General features: G+C 42.6%; 1 protein-coding gene across 4 annotated transcripts in view; it reads left to right on the forward strand.

The window, feature by feature from the left end:
• The window catches only part of EVI5 (ecotropic viral integration site 5), a 148,986-nt gene that overhangs the window by 9,013 nt on the left and 124,919 nt on the right, over positions 1-15,054 (forward strand). Inside the window, exon 1 of one of the 4 annotated variants that reach the window (XM_075833208.1) lies at positions 11,078-11,154. The exons of the other annotated variants lie outside the window; for them this stretch is intronic. The gene's annotated coding sequence lies outside the window, so the exon portion shown is untranslated. Of the gene's footprint in view, positions 1-11,077; positions 11,155-15,054 lie in introns of those variants that run through there. 4 annotated transcript variants of the gene reach the window in all.

The following is a 15,054-nucleotide window of genomic DNA, read 5'->3' on the forward strand; positions in this document are numbered from 1 at the left end:
AGTAAAAAGAAAAAAAACTTTTTCCCCAAGCACAATGTAAAAAATGTAATAAACACATTTGGTATCTCCGTGTCCGTAAAAGTCAGAACTATTACAATATACCATTATTTAACTTGCACGGTGAACAGCGTAAAAAAAAAAGAGAAACACCAGAATTAATTTTTTTTGGTGAACTTAGTGCTCAATTGTTAATTTTTTTTTAAATAAAAAGTGGTCAAAAAAATCGCATGTACCAATAAAAACTACATCTCAGCCCGCAAAAAATAAGCCCACACACCGCTCAATCGATGGAAAAAAAAACAAAACGTTATGGTGAAACGAGAGAATGTGGTGAAACAATACAAACTTTTTTTTTTTTCTTTGTGGAAGTAGTAAAATACAAAAAAACCTATGTAAATTTGGTATCCCCGTAATAAAGTTAGGGCTTATTTACATGAACGTGATATACGTCTGTGCAACGCGCGTGATTTTCACGCGTGTCGTACGGACCTATGTTAGTCTATGGGGCCCTGCAGACAGTCCGTGATTTTTGCGCAACGTGAGTCCGTTGCGTAAAACTCACGACATGTCCTATAATTGCTGCGTTGTTCGCATCACGCACCCATTGATGTCAATGGGTGCGTGAAAATCACGCATGCCACACGGAAGCACCACGTTCTTTTCTGTTTACAAACATCCAAACGGAGTGTCATAATGAAGGCGGCTGCGCGAAAATCACGCAGCCGCGCATCATACGGGGCTGACACACGGAGCAGTTAAGTGCCTTTTGCGCAGTCAAAACACACACACGCTCGTGTAAATCCGGCCTAAAGTTGACGTTTTTACCGCACAGTGAAAGCCGGTAAAAGGAAACACAAAAAACAATGGTGGAATTTATTTTATTTTTTTTCCAGTTTCCCAGTACATTAAATGGCAGTAGAAACCAACTACCGCTGCAAAAACTATGCCCTCACACACCACTCACTCTATAGATGGAAAAATAAAGTTATGGCTCTTGGAAGGCAGGGAATAAAAAACTAGAAAAATGTCTGGGTCTATAAAGGGTAAAACTGACTTTAGATATGCATTAATTGTTGGGCAACAACGAAAAATCTTAATCCCTGCTTCGTGGACGTCTAACTAGGACCATCGTGCAATTCCTATGACCTACTAAAGGGTGGTCCACGAAAAACGGAACCCGGCTTCCCTTGTGTGGTTAGTACAGGATAATGGAGGAACGACGTACTGCCCTGTTACAGGAGATGCAGTTTCCTCTAGCGGCAATGCGAAGTTGTGCCCGACTGATCGGATTTTGCAGCATCACACGTTCCATATTCCACACGTGAAATTCAGTTTGCGGTTTGTTTGGGCACTGTCTGGAGATCAGCTTTATAAACCCTAGCCTTTAGGTAACCCATAATTAAGTCGTACGACGTTGGGTCTGGTGACCGTGGATGCCACAATTCTTCTGTGAACGCTGCATGGACTTGGCACAGGGACGTGTTTGATATATGGCAAGTTTCCCCATCTTGTTGAAACAAACCATACTCATGTACACGACTTCACATTTTCATTAAAAAATATCGGACCCACAATCCACAGATAGTATTAAGATGGCCATATGCTTTAGATAGCTGTGACAACCGTTTAGCCGACTGCTGTTCCTCCCGAGTCCCCCATACACAATTACACTCAGCATGTGTTTTCAATGGGGGAAAAGGACAAAGCCGCTTCCCAAATTCTCTGGCAGCGGCTTAATAATGAACAAAAGGATTAGATACGGCCGACACAGGTGAATGGCCGGCTCTAATGTAAGACCGTTTTGATAAATGAGGTCTGATCAGCATAATCCTGTACAAAACACACAAGGGAAATGGGGTTCTGTTTTTCGTGAACGCTTCTGTATAATATATAAAGCTGACCATACGTTAGGGATTTTGGGCGGCTGACCAGGCCAATTTTGACCATTCTGCGTCTGCATTCATCAGAATGGGATTTGCAGAAATTCACGCGTATGCTGTAGAAAAACCCCATTCAGATGCGTGGAACAGATCACAGAAATTTCGACAACAAACTGCCGTGAGTAAATTTATTTTAAAACACGAGAGGTGCCATATTTATTTTTTTTTTTTTAAGGAGGCCTTAAAGTACAATTGTTTCAAATGGTCACCGATGTACTCCATGGACTTGGAGGTTTCCAAAATATTGATTGCAAAAATATCACCGCATGCTGCAATTCGTGCCGTCAAGTGGAACCTCGGAACATTAGTGTGAACAGCGCCTTATCTTGTTGTCCATAACACTGACTTCACAAAGCGAAAGGCCCTTTAACACGGGCCAATGGTTGAACGTCCAAGTGCTCGTAAGAATGCTCGTTCCCTATCATCGCCCTGTTTGTCATAGCGATTTATATATTTTTTTGGGGATTGAAATGAATCACTCTGTTCTAATGCATTCCTATGGACTGTGATTTATCGTTCACTACAAAAAAAATAAAATCTGTGTACCCCCAGCCGAATACTGAACTAAGTGGCTCTGTTATAGGACTAGGAGACCAATAATCAATCCTATAAATTGAAAAAAAACTTTTTTATATTTTTTTCTCAAATCAGCTAATTTTATAAAAAATGTTTAGTTTTTTTTTGAGGTGTGAGTTAATTTTATTTATAAGCAAATAAATGGCAAGTTTTTTAATAGTCTTTTTAAGCCGTTAGTGAATAAATATCAAAGACAAACGTCAATATCTATGATAAATCCGTGATTTATAAACGTTTGAGAACACCCTAAAGTTGCTCGGTGATCGGCATCTTTGCTCAACCCAGGTGTTGGCCAGCAGCATCCAGCAAGTTGTCTCATAACGCGTTCCAAAGTATTTGAAGAGTCTTTGGGTTTCCTATGTTACAAGGTTCACAGGTTTCTGACCTATCAGTAATGCGTTTCTTAAGGCCAGGATCACACTTTTTTTTTTTTTTTTTTTGCAGTTTTTGGATCTATTTTTTTTTTTTGAGCCAAACACAGGAGCACAAGTAAGGAGATGCATCAGTCTTTATACTTTTCCTTCCTTTTGAAATCCACTTTTGGCTTTGGATCAAACAACTGAGCCAAAAACTGCATCAGTACTGCATGGTGTGATTCTGGCCAAAAACATCAAACTCTCTCCACACGTCATGACTCAGGTGTTGACTGTGACTCCTGTAACTTGTGGACAGGTGGGAGGATAGGGACGCTGGTGTCGTAATGTGAGCGTTGCTGCGTTGTGTTTTTATTGCTATGGAAGCTGTCCCTGTATACCTCCTCACTGCTGAAAATACCTGTATCGTTTTAGGTCTGTGTGTGTGTAATGTATCTTTTTGCGCACAGTTACATGGACTGTAATGTTATGACAATTTGAAACCAACCTAACGTTCTTTTCTGGCGTCATTTCGTAAAAATAGTAGGCCTCCAGGGCACGATGGGTGCCAGCCGGCAGAATTTCCGTCCTGATTTTCCAAAATTTCCGCAGCGTGTTGGCTACATAAATTGCTGAAGAATATGCACCGCAGGTCAATTTCTGCAGATTTTATTTTTTTCATTCTGCAGCGTGTGGATGAGCTTTATTTCAATCAAGTCTGATTTATTTTTTTCTTCTACTGTAATACATTGCTGAATTTCCACATGGAGAATATGGGTGGAAATTCCGCAGCAAGTGTGCAGGTGGCCGAAGGGGTTATTCCTTTTTCAAATGAAAGTGGTTTTCCCACTAAGAACATGATGAATATATGATCACGGGGAACCTTACCGATCACAAGATCGGGGGGAATCCTATGCCTCTTTACTGCAAGATTGCTGACTGAAACATCCATTGCCATTGGCCGCATAGACATTGAATGGAGCTGCAAGGCCCATGCACCACCGCCACTCCTTTTCAAAGTACTCCTCACCGCGATCGTGGGGGGGGGGGGGGGCCTGCGATCATACAATTATCTTTTCAATAGGTGATAAATACTCTTAGTTGGAAAACGCCTTTAAGGCTGTCCCAGCGATCCAAAACCGTTACATAGGTGGGCGAGACGCTGCAACCCCTTCAATTTATCCAAATAACGAAACATTTATTTTACCTGTGTTTTAACCAAACTAATTTGAAGCACACACCCTTTAAATATTATTTGTACTTTTAAAGGGAAACTTCACCTACATCCTCTGACAGCCCATAAAGCATAGATTTACAAATCTAAAGGAGCCAGATAGATACCAATGTTTTCTGCGGGTGCCTTTTAAGGTATTTTCACATGTGCCAAATTTGTTCCAGAAACTTCCCTTCCATCTGAATGGGGTTGTCTTTTCAGCATATGCATGGACTTATGTGATCTCTATTCAGATGAATGGGATAGTCGATAGTCAGAAATGTCTGCAACAAATCTGCCTTGTGTGAACATACCAAGCGTGCATATCTATGGTGGCACTAGGAGCAATAGCTTTTTGTTCACATTATATATGGCCACCCTTAGTATATTCTCACACATGGCAGACACGCTGCCCCGGACACCGCAGGGAATTCCAGCTGAAAAACCGCACCAAATTTTTGGAGCAGTTTTTCGGCCATAATATCTGCTGCAGAGAACGGCACGTAAAAAAAGTCCATATTTAACTGTAGCCATGGAGACGCGTCCCTCTGACGTCCTGCATCTCGACCTCTGGGGATGACGTTTCATCCCATGTGACTACTGCAGCCTGTGATTGGCTTCAGCAGTCACATGGGATGAAACCGCATCCCTGGAGGCCGGACTGGACGCAGGAGCAGAGCGATCTGGGTAAGTATAGTTTGGGGTTTTGTCCTTCGTTTTTCAGCGGAAACGCATCTTTTCCACTGCAAAAATTGTGTCTTCTGCTTTTTATGTTGCTGGTTTTACCTAATCATTGAATTCAATGGAGAAAGCCCACAACAGAGAACCAGCGATTTCAGCAGCATAAATTGACATTATAAAAACACTCCGCAGGTCCGTTTATTCACTGTTGTTCTGCTAATTTTTTACGCAGTGCGTGGATGAGATTTGTTTAAATCTTCATCTGCTGCTACTGTATTACACTGTGGATTTTCCCTAATGAAATCTGTTGCGGAAAATCCGCAGTTTTTATGCTATGTGTGAAGCCGCCTTATTCACCAAAAGATAACCTTGCGGGGGAACCGTGTACTTGAAAGAGCACTGATAGACAATAGTGGCTGTGGTGCTCGGTAAGATCCACTTGGGCACCAGTAGAAGATCTTCATAATGCAGACTATCAACACTTCTTTTAGCGCTTGATATTCAATCTGCTAGCTTTCTTAGCGCCTTCATTTTACGTGCGACCTTTTGCTTTGAATACAAAATAATAACACTTAGATGCTTAACCTCGCTGTTAACCAGTCCATTTATGTTTAACTAAGTTTATATTCAACACGGCACTGGTCTGAACTTTAGCGCTGTGCTGGATCCAGGTTCTACTTTTCCGTTCGAACTGTGGAAAATGTATAAAATACACAAAGTTTGAATAACCTCCTTCCCCTTGACAAACCTGCCCGGCTGGGTGTTTCGTGTTCTGCTGATACAATGTCCACGTATAAGCAATCCTCAGTCCTCGAGGCTCCTGTAGCCCGCCATGTGCTCAGTCAGTAAACCTTTCTGACAGTCTAGGAATGTATTATTTTGTCTTCCACACCTATGAATCTGAACTGTTGTAATCTTTTTATATCTATACCTTCTGTTGCCTAAAAGTCTCAAGCACTGGTGCATTATAACTCCTTACAGCCTCCCAGGGGTACAGAGCCATATTATGTCATCTATAAAAGTATATGGAGCCCTACTGTACCTCCGCATCCCTCAGATTTTATATATATATATATATATATATATATATATATATATATATATACGGCAGAAACAAAAACATGGCAATAACTGATTACCGAGCGGTTTTTCCCTAGAATAATTTCTTATAGGGGAGAATACGGAGGCAGCAGACAGAGTACCTATGGTTCCATAGTACAGAGCTGTAGCCATTCTGTATGCCTCCGTGCACATTGCTCTGATGGGTGCATGAGACTTTAAGGGGTATTCCCATTTTATCATAAGCTCATTCTGATCATATAGGTCAGACTTCAAGTGAATGGGGCTGTGTTATTTAGTTATTTTATAGTGTCAATAAAGGGGTTGTCCGGATATTTTTTATTGATGGCTTATCCTTAGGATCGGTGGGGGCCTGACTGAAGGGGCTGGGGGGTTTGTCGCTGCGGCCTTTTTCTAGTTTACAGGCACAGCGCTGTACACATCGGTAGCGGCCTGGGATTGCAGTTCAGTCTGATTTACTTCAATGGGAGCGAAACTGCAATCCCAGTCACAGGTGCTCCGGATGTGTACGGCGCTGTGCCTGTAAACTGGGAACAGGCTGCGATGACAAAAGCCATGAGCCCTTCAGTCAGCTGATAGGCAGGGGACCCGGGAATCGTATGCCCACCGGTCTCATATTGATGACCTATCCTAAGGATAGGCCATCAATAATAAAAAAAAATAAGTCCGGAGAACCTCTTTAAAGTGGCTCTGTCACCAGATTATAAATGCCCTATCTCCTACATAATCTGATCGGCGCTGTAATGTAGATAACAGCAGTGGTCAATTTTGACATATCCACAAGATGTCATAAATGTCAGATAGATGCACCTCTGGGACCCGCGCCTATCTCTAGAACGGGTCCCCCTAAACCCCGTTCTACCTCTGTGCTCCGGCTGACTCATGTGATTTCCGACCGTGAAGAAGAAAACAGCGTAACTCGCGTTCTATGCTGCTTCTGTTACTGCTATTCACTACTATGGGAGTTACGATAGCAGCATAGCTCGGGGAGTTACGATAGCAGCATAGCTCGGGGAGTTACGATAGCAGCATACCTCGGCGAGCTATGCGGTTTTCTGAACTCCCGACCATATAGGAAGTGTCCGGCAGGCAGCGGGAGCAGAAAAAGGAAGAATGGGGTTTAGGGGTCCCCGTTCTAGAGATAGGTGCAGATCCCAGTGGTGGGACTCCTCTATCTGACATTTATGACATATCCTGTGGATATGTCATAAATGTCTCTGATGGGAAAACCCTTTTAACTTCCTGGGTACCGTGGGAGGAGTCACAATGCTAGTTCATTCCTGTGCTTTGAAGGGGTCCTGTCAGTGCCCCCCCCCCACACGACCAATACGCAATGGCATATCCTAGCGATTATAATATAATTTACTATGTTGGGAGAACCCCTTTTTAGGGATGTTCACACGCTGAATCAAAACGGCAGAAAATTACGGAGCGGTTTTCAGAGAAAACAGCCTCTGGTTTCTGAAGCTGAAAACTGTTTTTGAGGCTTTTTTTTTTTTTTTTTCTAGACTATTTTGGAGATGTTTTTCTATTGACATTCTGAAAAACCGCTCCAAAAACGGCTCAAGAAGTGTCATGTACCTTCCTTTTACGCGCTGTTTTTTTTACGCGACTGCTTTTAAAACGGCGACGCAAAAAAAAACGCCTCGTCTGAATGAAACACTGTTTTTCCCATTGAATTCAATGGACAGTTTGTAGGCATTTAGCTACCGTTTTTTCAGGCCTATTTTGAGACGTTTGTCCCGAAATACGCCTGTAAACATACCCTTAAAGTGATTCTTTGGCTGCTTCTCACTAGGCCGGAGGTAAATGAGCTATTCTGCTTCAGATACACCTAGATACTGTTATGTGCTTCTCTGCATAGGAAATATAGTGGCGTGTGGGCCTAAAAGTGAATGTTACAATATGAACAATGAAAATGCAGGCAAAGGAAATACATGTATCTGACTTTCCCATGTTTACTACCGGTGATAATTCTGGATGGGTGTCATGTAGTTGAGTCATTGTTTTGTCTGTTGCTTGGACGCTCCGTTACTTGCACTTTTATTTAGGTCCTGGGAGAGATAATGTGATGGTATTCGTATATTTCCAGTCATTGAGAGCTGTGCTCATAAAAAACCCATCAGGGTAATGAGTAACGTTTCTTTTTCAGCAATACAGAAAAGTTAAGTCGCTCTTTCTGCTATTCTTGGAATTCTTACTGCATGATGAGAGGGTGTTCTCTATTTAAATATGTAGGACTTATTCACATTTATGCTATAAGTGCCTGATAGGTGCAAGTCCCACCTTTTGGGACCTTGCGTATCGGGAGGATGGTGGTCTTATGAGTGGGCCGTTTTTCCCCCATCAAAGTCAATGGAGATTCTTTGGAGATAATGGAAAGAGCCTATCACTGCTTGCTTGGCTCTTTCCTTAACTTCCATAGACTGTAATGGAGAAGTCTGTGCGCTACCTTTGTACTGATTTCTATGGGAAAAGAAGCAACTGTATAAAAGGGATTGTTGTTTTGTGTAACGAGTTGTAGTTTTAAATGGAACTTACAAGCTTTTCCTTGGGGTGGAATGAAGAAAAATATAGCAATTACGCCTCTTTTTATTATTTTTAAAAATGACATGTCTTTTTATTCGGCGGGACAGTACGACCTACGTTTTACCTCTTTTACAAAAAAAACCCCAGCTATTATATATATATATATGTGTGTGTGTGTGTGTGTATATGTGTATGTATGTATGTATGTATGTATGTATGTATGTATGTATGTATGTATGTATGTATGTATGTATGTATGTATATATATATATATATATATACATACATACACACACACATATATACACACACAAGGGTTAGAGGAAACCTGTTGCTAGATATTAGGACATTAACCACCAGCATGTTATACAAATGGGGTTTAGCGTTCCAAACATGTCCCTTTCAGAACTGTCTGTCTTGTCACTTGGTCTAAAAAGACATTATAATCGTAAGTGCGCTGTATGCAATGAGTATCTAAACACAGGGTGTTTAGATACTCATACATTTTAAAATGCAATGTTAAGTCATAGTCTATGCTCAGTTAAATGGTCATTCAGCCTGCATTACGTCTATCGCTATTCTGTGTCCGAATCCCCAGACGCAGTTCAGTGGACATTATCGCCACAATTTCTGGAGCTGTATGCGGCCTACGTGCCCGTTCACCCTACGCTTATGCCGAATGCAGGACTTGGTTAATGGCAGCTGAACAATAGGGGCTGTAGTGAGAATACACTCAGTGAGTTTGTCACGGCCCACGATCTCTCACTCGCTAATCTGTATACACGGCATTACTGCCGCACATACGCTCTTTGCTTCCTGTTGTGGGGTTGCTCCACCGCTGGGCTACAATTGTACAGCCCGGTGGAGGAACTCTACTCATATGGAAGGAGTCATAGGCCCATACTTCATAATATAAACTTGTTTAGCGCAGTGCCAATCCTTCATTGGTCTGCTTGATCATTAGTAACCGCACATGGCCCATACCCCAATAGTGCCATAGAAGGGGTTACAGTGACCTTTGTCTAATGGACCTCACACAGTGTATAGATAAAACCTACACAACGTTATCATTAAAGCTGATACAACTGGTACCCACCAACCCTGCATTCATGCCATATTGAGGTATTTTAGGGATCCGTTATATAGTATATAGCAGGCAGCCTATATTTTGATTCACAAATTTGAGTATTCACTTCATTAATAGACGTTATGTCTTTAGTGCAGGTTTAGGGGACATCTGCACTTGTTAGGCCTCGTGCACACGACCGTAGTGGTGTGCATGGCCGTGATTTGCAGCTCGGACGACCGCCGTGTGTCACCCGCGAGCCGCCTGCAGATCGTAGTCTGTGCATATGGCCGCGTGCATTCATTTCTAAGCCTGGGCCGCAAAACATGGCCGTAATAAGACATGTCCGTTCTTTTTGCGGTCCAAGTTCCTGGGCGATGCACGAACCGTGGAAACCACGGTCGTGTGCATAGGCCCATTGGAATGAATGGGGCCGCAAATCACCTGCAGATTTGCGGGTGAATTGCAGTCGCAAAAATACGTTTGTGTGCATGGGGCTTTAGTATATACTTGCATTGATCATTTTAATCCTCATAGATTTACTAATAAAAAAATGAAAAACAACTTTTAATTTTTCACTTCACCACACTATCATTCCTTTCTTTCCCTTCCCTATTTGCAATTTATAGATTTACATTGGTGGTGCCCACCTTGTGTGGTTCTCTTTGCTCAATTATTTAATTCTCCGAGGGCATTTACCTATTATATCTTTGTTCAATGATGATGCAAACGGAAGCTGAGGTTTCAGTTTGCCTTTCCGTTGAGGGGTCAACCCGACAGAAACCTCTGACAGAACCCCTCAACGTAAAGGCAAGGCTGATGTGAACAGGTCCTTATAGTAACGGTAGTGTGAACTTAGCCTGAGGATGCTGTTTCCTAGCAGTATAATGACATGCTGGTGGTTTACTGCCCTAAAATCTGGTGACCGGTTCCATTTTAACTAATGCATCAGGGTTTTCATAAGGTTGGCATACATAATATTCAAAAGGGGATTTTCTGCCAGTCAAGTACTATTTTGCTAAAATACTAGGCCTTCGCTAAGTATGAGAGTTGCCCATAACAACTCTCCTCACGGGGTGAGATGGGAATATTGCAAGCAACCGTTGTAAACTAATCTCAGTGGGCTCCGATGTCGTGTTATGAACCAACTATGCGATAAGCTTGTATGATGGGCACCCACAATGTGACACTGGGTAGTCCGGCCATCTTTTTGAATGAAATTTGATTTCTGTCCTGTGTGAGCCAGAGCAGTCGTCTGGATTGGTGGCAGCGTCATGAGCGAGGGCAGTGTAAAGGTTAAATGGGTGCGGGGCTGTACACGGTTAGCGATCATTGTACTGAACACCGTTATATTGAGATGAACATGCACGGTTAATTCTGGCTGAATATAATCATTGTATGCAATACATATGTGTACAGGGACATGGCGATCTGTAAATGTACAAGATGTCTGGTAAGGAGTTACAACTGCAGAGAAACGGAGCTGTCAGCAAAGTCCCAGAAATGATTATTCTGCGGAAGAGAATGATGTTTTTCAGTGGCGGCGGTGTGGGCTGTAATCTGTGCGCTAAGCAAGGTCAGCAAGTGGGTAATGTGTTCATGTAACTTCAGGCTGATCACTATTCACTTCTAGACCTCATTTTAGCAGATCTTTACACAGAATCTTTCTATTTGGAAAGCGAGCGCGTTTCTTGGAGAACTCTAGATTCTACGCAGGTCAGTGGCATGTTGGATTTCCCCTTCATGAAAAGAACATCATGACAAGTTGGGAAAAAAGGGCAAAATTTAAAAACAAAAATTTTGGTAAAGAGTGAAAACTGCTAAAATGGCACCTAAGTTTACTTTATGAACTTATATATACACACGGTCTATGCTTTTTGGAGTTACAAGCATCATTCATGTTCATTTAGGCGGCTATGGTATAAGAATCTTTTTATGTGTCAATTTCGAAAATCGCCTTCTCTAAGTTTTGTGGTCCAGGTAGGTTTTCATTTGTCGGTAAGTATTGAGCTGACTGTTTTGACTTGGGTAATTTAGTGGCACTTTAATCCTGTGCAGGTTGTGGCGGGCACTAATATTACCCGTTGCTGCTGATATGGGACCGGTCTCCTGTTTGATGTTATGTGAGGTTTTGACCAGCCAGTGTTGTTGATAGTGACATGCAAATTCAGGACTGTGGCTGTGCATTGCCTGGCATTCATTTTTGCATATGGTACTAGATACGCTAAGTCATATGATCCTTTGCAATTTTGCATTTATTTCTTCTTAGTGCTTGTTCACATGTAAAGGAACAGACCTCACTTCTGTCAGCTGGTGACAATACAGTGGTGGAGACTTAGTAAATTTTTTCTTCCTTTCTACACCACGTGGACTCGATCCGGAGATGGGACGTTGATCCAGGGATTTATTCTGATCTCCATATTTGGAGCCGGTGAGCATTTTTCCCCCCATTGAGGCAATTGGCATCCACTTCCAAGGGGGTTTTGCCTTCCTCTGGATTGTAGGATTGGACTTGATGGACCAGTGTATTCTTTTTTTCAACCTTAACTATGTAACACTGGCTGGCGTACACGTCTTGCACTAATTTGCACCAGAAATGGGCACGTCTTAAACATTTAAAGCAGTATTGCCAAATTAATTTGTGATGTTTGCATATTATAAAGTTGTTATTGAGAAAAATTATTCGCTTTGACGGTTTCTTAGGTGCAGTAAGAAAAAAAAAAAATCCCACCACAGGGCAATATTATGTAGCGCTTTTTCTTCTGCTGCTTTCCAGTCTGGCAACGGCTCCCCTCACTTCTGCGGTCTCTGGTCTACAATTAAACAGATGGTTACAAAAAAATATTCCGCCTTGTCAACTGCTGTCATCCGTAGTATTTGCTGTTCCCAGAGTCACAGCAATAGATCTTGACAGATTGAGGCTAGGTTTTAAGGACACTTTGTAGAGTCAATCTAAATGTTACCACTGCTAAGATCTGATTTTCTTAAATTAGGATGCCAGTGTTACCCGTGCATAATAAAGTGATGAAGAGGTTTGATTCTCCTCAAAACATTCGAAGCAAACTTGAAAGAATTTGCCCTGAGGCTTCTTTCACATCTTTGTTGGCGGCTCTGTTAGGGGCCTCCGTGGCAGATCTGGCAGGAATGACTGGAGACAATGGCGCAGGATGCTGCTCTATTGTGTCCGGTAAACTTACAGACACCCCGACGGAAGCTGTTAAAGTCAATGGGTTTCGTCGGCCGCCGGCGGTGTCCATTGTGCAATGGAACCGTTACTTCCGTTATACCTTTGTTGACTGTCACAACGCAGGTGTGAACGAAGCCTTGGGCGAAGTTCACACTTACGTTGTATAAGCCGTTACTCCAATCTGTTTTTAGATCAGAATAAGGATAAATGGAACTGTTCACTCCCATTGAAATCAATGCGATTTTTAATTCAGTTAGCATCCATTTCCGGTCGTTATGTTAGTCATCCGTTTTTTTGATGGAGATAAAAGTGCAGAGTACAGGACATTAAGGCTTCGTTCACATCTGCGCTAGGGCTCTGTTCCAAAGTTCCATCTAAGCCTTTCCGTCGCAACGAAGCCCCTATTGGAAACCGTGATGGTGATGGATCCGGTGCCAATGGTTTCCGTTTGTTTCAGTTGTGCAAGGGCTCCATCGTTTTGACAGTATCAATACCATAGTCGACTACGCTATTGAGTCCGTCAAAACGATGGAACCCTTGCACAACTGAGGCAAACGGAAACCTTTGGCACGGGATCCGTCACCATCGAAATCAATGGTGATGGAAATGAAAACCTACGGTTTCCGTGTGTCTGTCGGGGCTCCGTTCTGACAGAAACCTCCGTCTGAACGGAGCCCTAGCGCAAGTGCGAACAAAGCCTTACTCCAACGGATTTGTTATTTTTGCTCATTGGTGCCAATGTAAAGCGGATACAAACTGATTGTAATCAGTTTGCATCCGTTATTTTTATTTCAATGGGATTTTTAACTGATCCGTTTCTATACTTGGGGCCTGTTCACATCAGCGTTCGGTTTCTGTTGAAGGATTCCGTCAGACTTTTTTTCCATTGGAGGAACCCATGAACGGAAACCGAACGCTGATGCGAACTCACCCTTATTCTGAACTAAAAACTGATCAGAATAACTGATTATACAATGCAAGTGTGAATTTACAATGGATTATACCTGCTATGTTTTTCCAATTTGTCTGGGGGCTTCCACAAAAGTCATTCGTTTTTCCTTTGTTTCATAGAAGCCCAGGCAAGTTTTACTTTGTTAGTTAGGCTTCGTTTACATCTGTGCTGGGGTCCCGTTCTGACGTTGTAATGTCTATTCACTCCCGACACTTCGGTAAAGTTTTTGTGGGACTTACTCGCACAGCGTGATCTCGCGAAATCACGCTGTGCTGTGAGTAAGTCCGACACTTTGGTAAAGTTTTGAGTGGGGAGTGTGAATAGACTGCATCCCGGCTGGAAGCAATGTCTATTCACTCTCAAGGCTCTTCAGTAAAGTTAATGTGGGTGTATGTGACAGCACAGCGTGATCTCGCGAGTATGAATGGAAAGAAGAGTATGACGCTGATTGGTCCGTGTCATACACTTCTCTTTACAACGCCCACTTGGTAAAATGATAAAAAACGCCCAGTTGTCTATTAAGAAACTAATTAGCATAAATCTAAAATTGCTCAAAACTTGCTCAAAAATGATAGTTTTTTAAAATAAAAACCACTTATCTATATTACAGCGCCGATCAGATTATGTAGGAGATAGGGTACTTATAATATGGTGACAGAGCCTCTTTAATATTACTTTGTTTTTACTTTTAAACTTTAATGATAGCCCTGGGGTCCTTCAATTGACCCTGGGCTGTCTGCCCATATATGGCACGTCTCTCGATCGCGTCACAGGGATTCCCTGTGATGCGATCCAAGGGGCATCCCCCCTTCTCATTTTCCCTCTGAATGCTGCGTTCAGCTTTGATCGCAGTGTTCAGGGGAATAGCGGCGGACCTGAGAGGTTTCTCATCTCCGCCATTAGAGCGGGGCTGCGGCTGTGTAATACAGCCATTGCCCCACTCCTGACAACAAGTGCGCGCACAGTCAGCCTGACGTGATGCGACCAGTGCTGCACTAATGAGCGCAGGCACTGGAAGACAGAAAATGGGGGGTGTTTTGCAGTGCGACCGCCATGTTCTATCTTCAGTGCCGCCGCTCATAAGTGCAGCCCTGGTCGCATCACAGCATTCTGACCGCGCACACACACTTGTCAGGACTCAGGAGCGGGACAATCAGTGTATTACACAGCCGCAGCCCCGCTCTGACTACATTCATGTGTTACTATACTTAGCCGTGCGGCGGCACAGCTTCGTATCGAAATACATGGAATAAAGGAATCGAACCGTTTTGAGGGTGCACGGTATCGAAACCGTATCGACGTTTAGATGCATCGTGCATAATTCCCTATAGGGTTATCCTCATAACAGAATTTGGACTTCGATACCGATACATTGTGTAGTATTGCGATTTTAAATATCTAAACGATGCTTGCCAACAATTAAAAAAAAAACAAAGAAAAAAAAACACGAAGAGAAGTGCTTCTATTTTCTGATGTG

The sequence above is a fragment of the Rhinoderma darwinii genome, chromosome 7 (genome assembly GCF_050947455.1).
Source record: "Rhinoderma darwinii isolate aRhiDar2 chromosome 7, aRhiDar2.hap1, whole genome shotgun sequence".
Classification (NCBI taxonomy): Eukaryota; Metazoa; Chordata; class Amphibia; order Anura; family Rhinodermatidae; genus Rhinoderma; species Rhinoderma darwinii.